Source organism: Crocodylus porosus, unplaced genomic scaffold, assembly GCF_001723895.1.
Source record: "Crocodylus porosus isolate Cpor-Errol unplaced genomic scaffold, CroPor_comp1, whole genome shotgun sequence".
Taxonomy (NCBI): domain Eukaryota; kingdom Metazoa; phylum Chordata; order Crocodylia; family Crocodylidae; genus Crocodylus; species Crocodylus porosus.
In genome coordinates this window covers 161,505,023-161,512,827 of record NW_017728906.1, presented here as the reverse complement: position 1 = coordinate 161,512,827, position 7,805 = coordinate 161,505,023, and the positions used below count along the sequence as shown (strand labels likewise).

Below are 7,805 nucleotides of genomic sequence, written 5' to 3'. Positions count from 1 at the left end.
CCATTGGAGGAGCAGGAATAGGAACATCCGTACCGTCCACCAGGGAAACAGGCAGCCTCCATTCTATATATATTAGACATCAAAGTCGTGGCGGGCGAGATTCTGAGGGTGCTACGTTCACCCTAACGTGACAGTGAGTGGCGCTAGGGAGTTTCACGGCCGCCCTTAGCGCCCGCTCCCTCACAAGGTGTCATGGTAGACATAGTCTTTCTGGACGTTAGGAAGGCCTTCAACACTGTCTCTCACCCCATTCTCATTAAAAAACTATGGGACTGTGGCATCGACACCTACACACTCAAATGGGTTGCCAACTGGCTGGAGGACCGCACCCAGAAAGTGGTGGTGGATAGGTCTTATTCAATCTGGAGGGATGTGGGCAGTGGGGTTCTGCAGGGCTCGGTTCTCGGGCCCGCACTATTCAACATCTTTATCAGCCACTTTGACGAGGGAGTAAAAAGTACCCTGTTCAAATTCACAGATGACACTAAGATGTGGGGAGAAGCGGGCACGCTAGAAGGGAGGAATAGGCTGAAATTGGACCTAGACAGGTTACAGGGGTAGGCAGATGAGAACAGGATGGGTTTCAACATTGACAAGCGCAAGGTACTGCACCTGGGGAGGAAGAACCAGCAGCATACCTACAGGCAAGGGAACTCCCTTCTCATCAGTGCAGAGGCAGAGAAGGATCTTGGAGTCATTACTGATGCCAAAATGAACATGGGCCGTCAATGTGGGGACGCAGTCAGGAAGGCCAACCGTACCGTGTCATGCATTCACAGATGTTTGTCAAGCAGGTCCAAGGAGGTGATCCTCCCCTTCTATGCGCCACTGGTCAGGCTGCAGTTGGAGTACTGGGTCCAGTTCTGGGCATCGCACTTCAGGAGGGATGTGGGCAACATGGAGAGGGTCCAGAGGTGGGCCACTCGCATGTTCGGGGGCAGCATGGCAGGCCCTACGAAGAGAGGCTAAGGGACCTGAACCTGTTCAGCCTCCACAAGAGAAGGCTGAGGGGGGATCTAGTGGCTGTTTACAAACTAGTCAGAGGGGACCAGCAGGCACTGGGGGAGTCCCTGTTCCCCCAAGCACTACCAGGAGTGACTAGAAATAACGGTCACAAGCTGGCAGAGGGTAGATTTAGGCTAGATATCAGGAAGCGCTACTTCACTGTCAGGGCGGCTAGGATCTGGAACCAACTTCCAAGAGAAGTGGTGCTGGCTCCTACCCTGGGTATCTTTAAGAGGAGGCTGGATGTACACCTTACTGGGGGTTTGACCCCAGTATTCTTTCCTGCCATAGCAGGGGGTTGGACTTGATGATCTGCTCAGGTCCTTTCTGACCCTACGAACTATGAAACTATGAAACCTCTTCAGCTAAGAAGGTGCTGGGGTGTTTTCTGAAGCAAGCAATACAGGGAAGGACAGAGTTCTCAGATATGTGCATTGATAGTCCCTGTAATCTGTAGACCAGGGCATAACTGTTATAATATGCAGGAGCAGGGAAATCAAAATCCCAACCATACTGCAAAATAATTATGTTAAATCCTTCCAGCACAAGATCTAATATGATTATTTTATAAGACAGATGCCCTCTGTCCATGAAGAGGGAGACTGTGAGTACACTTACACACTTACTGTACAGTAGTCTAAAAACACTGTGCAGTAGCATACTGGTCAGAAACCATGTTAATATGCTATTGTGCAATGCTATTAGGCTACCACTCAGTAAGCCTGACAAAAAAAGTGTGCACTGGCGCTACTGCACAGTAGAATGAGTTACTGTGCATTTATTTAGTACTTTGTTAAGCCCATACTAAATTAAATGTGCATTAACTACTGCACATTAATGAACATGTAGACACACCCTGTGTGTAGGAAACAGCAATTTCATTTTAATTGGCCCATGAATCTGGAAATCACTCCCAGATTGGATTAGAAAATCATGAATCCCCATGTTCACAGAGTAAAACATTAGACTTACTTTCTCACCCACATAAAAAGCCAAAACAAAATCCTTAGTCAGTCCTGGCAAACAGGAAGACAAAAATACAGCTAGGTATATGCTATATAATTTATGTGGTAAGGGGCACATCTACACGAGATGCTAATGTTGCAGTAGACTAATTCTACTGCACATTAACATGGCTGGAAAAACTGTGTAAATGCACTAATGTGCAGTAAAATTAATCAACTGTACATTAGTGTCACAAAAACTGTTTATCTGCACTAACGTACACTACCTCCACTGTGGCATAAGGTAAGTGATCGTTCTGGACTTCTGTTATCTCCATTGTAAATTGGAAGTAGTAGCATCTATTATGGTGCATTAAGTTATATCTGTAATTACAGGTACTAAATTTGATGCACTGTAATTACAGCGCATTAACGAACACCTAGACATACCCATGAATACCTAAACAGACACTGTTGCTAGCACTGGTTTGCAGAGTCATACGTGAAATTTGGAGGGGAAGAAAGATCAGAAATAACATTTTCTAAGGAGATTTCTGATTGTGCTTTTTAATATAGTATTTTCCTTTGAAAGATGTTCTAACTAGAAAATCAAACATCAGGCCTGTAGTTAACTTGCAGTCTTCTTTGTAAGGTTTATAATTGTAGTTCTATTTTGTTCACTGCTTCAAATAGTCTATCTTGGCGCACACGCCATCTGAAAATATTGCTCAAATTCCTTTCTGAGTTACACAGGATCAAATCTAGAGTAATTCCATTGGCTTCAAAAGACTTATCCTTTATTTAGAGTTATGCAAGCAAGAATCTGACCCGCTGTAAATATGCAGAGGAAACAAATGCTGTCAATTTCAGCGATCACAAGAACTAGACTGAATAGTCTCGCAAACAGGAAACATTCTACAACATATGAATTATAGAAACCCCTGAATGTATGGACTTCATGACTATTGACATTTAAAAGACATGCACATGAAAGTATGTCAACATATGGTCCATTATTTAGGTGTTTGTTTACCTTAGTTTATTACTGTAGAAGGCAGGGAAAATGATTAAATCTTACTTGATTTTAACAGTATTAAAACAAATGTATTGTGATGTGTTAATTATAAATACCTATTTGTTTATAAAATACACAGATTTTATAAATTTTAGATTAAAAGACTCCTTCCAATTGAAAGTGACTCTTTATTTCAGAGCAGTGGTGAAGCAATTGTCTGCCTGCAATGAATGTGCTGCTTTTTCATTCTTCAGTACCCCCTGCAAGATTGTTTGCATGTAAGCACCATCTTCAGCCTCATGAGAAAAAAAGCCCAAAACAGCCCACTTATATTTCTCTTTTATACAAATAGATAATACTGTTAATGCTTCAGTGACCATCAAGAGGTAGAAATGAACAGGAAGGGAGTCATGACTATCACTAATAAATGCTGCCGGTCAAAGTCAAAGATAAGTTGAAGTAGAGAGTAAGCAGTGAATGATGCCTTCTTCCAGACACCTCAGCATGGAAGTGACACTAGTTTAGATTCAGATTCACTTAGACTCACACTCACTTATTGATATTATGTCACTTCAGTCTCCTTCATATGCCACCTCTGAATTAGCCTCTGAAGAATATTCTGGAAAAGAGAGCCTAAGTAGGTGCATTATACTCCAAGAGGAATGAGGGAATGGGGACATCAGAAACATATTTTATTGTAAAAGTTTTTAAATTAATTGGGCTGGTGTTAGGACCCATTTGGAGTAGACTAACATAGCAAGCTTCCCTGAAGAAAGATTGTAAACAAACCTTTTTAATAGTATAAATTTTAGCTTTTATCAAGGAACGAGTAAACTAAGAAAAATTCGAGCACAATAGCATTTCCCATGCAACATAATGTATAAAGGAACGTTTTAAAATCAAATTGCCTCCTGCCCAGCTTACTGCGGAGTAGGAAACTGAAAACTCTACAAATTTGGATTCCCAGACTTTTTGCTTGAATCTGCAAAACTGGATCCAGTTGAGCTGGTGTTCAGCTCCTAAAGATATCCTAAGACAAAGGGAAAAACATTTAATAATTCCCATTTATTTAAAAAACATGCATAGAAAGGTTTAGACTGAGTATGAATTTGTTTCTAACTACACTGAATAATTTTCTCATGCACTGGCAAACATACTATATAATTTTGTTACAAAAATATTTCTATAAATCTGCATCATAATGAGTTATAATTTTTCAAACCAATTTGTCACAATCATCATTAATTGACCAGCTTGCCAACACCTGATACCACCAGATATTTCACCTAAGTGAGTGCAGTGCCATACAATTGTAACAGCAGGGTTTAAACTAATCCCTCCTCATACACAAGCAAGCACCAAATGATGCTCATGACAAAGACACACGGAGCAGCCTGACATTTGCCTACAGCTCTCAGGGGATTCTCCCTCCACAGGACTGGTCCTGCACATAAAGCACATTTTCAAACGGCATAAATAATTTGGAGCCATTTCCATTCAGGCTGATTACATTCGCTAAAAACACACCCTTCTTTCCAGTATGCGTTTATGGTGACAATAGCAAACACAGCTAACAATTTGCAAAGTTTTTCAAAGCAATAATTGTTTTATCTGATAAGAATTTGCAGTAGTTTGCTAGCAAAAGGTTATTAAACAGATACTCTATCACATATACTTCTTGTAAAAGTTGCACACTAACAAAGAATTTAGAGATTAGCATTCATATTACACCCACAGTTCAAAGCCCAAGCATAAAACTTCTTACTTGACAGCTGTGGCTCCAGGCTGTCCTTAAAGATAAGGCAGTCCATAGGATAACCTGGTTTTGTTTTCTTGCATAAAAATATAATCTGTCATAGGCACACAGGCTGACTTGCAAGGACCAGCCCCTTGTTACTGAACACACCAATGGGAAGACCAGGGGAGCATGTGGGAAACTGCTTCTCTCAGAGCCTGTCACAATCAGCATATGCTCTTTGTGACTGAGGTGCCAAATTAACCTTGGTGTTAGAATAACAAAGCCCTTCCCTGTGGATGTCCCAATCAGCCACATAGTACAACTCAACATCCAAGCCATGCAATGGTAATAGGTAATAAAAATGGAGGGGATATAATGAAGGGTGATGCCATCTTTACAACGCACACAGAAAGGCATAGTCTTTCGTGAACAAAAATAAAAATCAATTTTAATAATATTCTTCAGTTAATTTCTTCTGAAGTTATGCCAGAGCTTTTCGGGTTTTGTTTGCTTTCTTTCTCTTTTATTATCTAATACCTTTATAAATTTTTAAATATGGTTTTCTGTTCACCACCACTATTCTCCTTTAACTTTATCAATCTGAGTTCTTACCCACTTATATTTTCTAAACTTAACTTTAGGCCCCAGTCACACACGACCAGGTATATGGGGAGAACTTGTGCTGCATGGAGCCCTGCTGAAGTAAATGGGCATCTGGTTATGCATCTGGACTAGGAAATTTGGTCTTTATTTTTTTTTCTTCTTTTCCCTCCACAGTCTCTCCTCCTTCTTCCCCAACCACTCTCCTCCAGGTTTTTTGTCCCTTGCAGATCCATCAATACACCATAGTTACACCCTTCTCACGTTCCTTTTCACTCAGCCACAGCATAGGCTAAATTCCTCCCTTCCCCAGCCATGTTTTCATCAAGCTTTACTGTATGTTTGTTACTAAAGTTTAATATTTGTTTCCACATCAGTTTAACCTGGTAATGTTTTGCCCAATTGTTTCTCAATTCTAAACTATATATATTTAGTGGCATATAATCACAGGCTTCAGCCTTATCTGCTTGCTAACCCTTCCCTAAGCTATACCTATAGGGTGGAAAGATGTGTACACATTTATTCAGATTTGACATGTAGTAATGATATTGTATAACTAATTAGCCATATAAAATAGACTATAAAGCTATTTTTATGATGAACAAATATCTACACATTTGTAAATGTATTACAAATTACAACATGCTGAGAGTGGAAGACACAGCATGCATCTCAATGTTAAAGTCATTCCTTTCCAAGGAAAAAAATAACATCTAGAGGTCTTAGCATCTCCTTATTCTTACATTAGTTCAGTGTAACCTTTACTTATTGCCAATGCTGTTTGGTCAGATATTGCTGTTTGCACAAAGTAGCTCATTCAATGAACTGGCTCTGACAAAAGCTTACCAAGTGCAGGTCAAGGTCAAGTCTTGCAGAAAATACTATCTTAACTCCTATCTTTAAAAGATATCCAATATATAGCTATCCTTTTACTTACATTGACAGTAATTCTAAATTTCATCAATACAGTGTAGTGATTTAGTACTGAGTTATTCTAAAATGCCTTTCCCAAACTACTTATCGCTAGGTTTACTGGGGATTTTTCAAGAAAATGTTTCCCAACTCCCTAACAGTAAATGTTGATTTGGCAAAACTAAAACTTTTCTAGGAAATGTATCAGTGGGAGCCTCTACACAAGACACTTAATGCACAGTAGACTAATTCTACTATGCATTTGAGCATCACAACAACAGCCACACTAATGAGGTAATGCATAATAGAACAAGTCTAGTGCGCATTAAGCATCACAAAAGACTGAGTACCTGTGCTACTGTGCAGTAGCCGGCATACTAGAGTTACTAAACAATGCTCAGTAGCAATGGCACATTAATACATGTATAGACGCTCCCAGTTTTAATTAAATTTACAGTTTTAATTTAAATTAAAAATGTAATTTTTAATTCTTTAATTTTTTTAATTTTAAATTTTAGCATTTGAATTTTTAAATTTTAATTAAATTTAAAGTTATAATTTACCCAAAAAACCTTGCCTGCCCAGTTTTAATTAACACTTTTGACAGGAAAAGTTGTTCAGGCTCAGGATGGAATTTCTAGTCACTCACACACACGCGCACGCACGCGCCCACGCACGCGCGCGCGCGCACACACACACACACACACACAACCAGACAGCCCGGAACAGCAAATAACCTGATCTGAATCAAGCTGGACAGAAACTTGAGTTTAGGTTTTCCACATTTTAAGCGAATATCCTGATCAAATCATGCTATGCGGAGGGGAGAAGGGGTTCACTCCCCACTCTTTTCACAAAAAGAGAAACAAACAAAAACAAAACCCAAAGAAACAATCAAACAAATATCGCTGACAGTTCTTGTTTTCATGCCAGTGCAGAATGGAAAAACTTCTGAAATTTCAGAAAAGGAAAATCGTTCCCCACCAATGGTCCCACTGCAATCTAAAGGTGTGCTTTCGGCTCATTAGACATAGCTGAACTCATTTCAAACTGGTTAACTCAAATATATAGCCTATGGCACAGTCTTCAGGATAAGTTGCGAAACCAGCCTGGGACCCTTAGTATGACAGCTAACCTGGACAGATTTCGATATTGTTAAACTACACTACACTGCTGTCAAAACCCAAGCTAACTTAAAGCTAGCCATGCCTATGGTAAGGGGCTATCTTAAAAATCATCTGACAATTGAAGCAACTAAAGATGAAACAGACCTGTCAAATTAACTAGCCCCTCTAACCTGCCAGTGATGGGTGGTTCACTGAAGGAGATTTGTTGCACTCACTATATCTCTGTCCAAAAAACAGTTAATTGTCAGGCCGTTATTCTACTGCAGCACATATTTTCCCTCTCGCATTCACCCTAGTTATGCCTGAATGTGTCATGCAAAATTCCTCTCTCTCCTTGGTGTTTACAGCCTGCAAATATTTGTGGACTTATCACAACTCCTGTTAGCCATTGCTTAGCCAAGCTCTACATATTTAGTTCCTCATTAGTCAGTCCCTCCAACCTCTTCATTTCTGTTACTTTTCTG

General features: G+C 39.9%; 1 protein-coding gene across 1 annotated transcript in view; it reads right to left on the bottom strand.

Moving 5' to 3' along the window:
- STARD13 (StAR related lipid transfer domain containing 13) overlaps positions 1–4,811 on the bottom strand; it is a 520,536-nt gene extending 515,725 nt beyond the window's left edge. The window contains exon 1 of the mRNA XM_019530086.1: positions 4,730–4,811. The gene's annotated coding sequence lies outside the window, so the exon portion shown is untranslated. The remainder of the gene's footprint in view (positions 1–4,729) is intronic.
- Between the last annotated feature and the right edge of the window lie 2,994 nt (positions 4,812–7,805).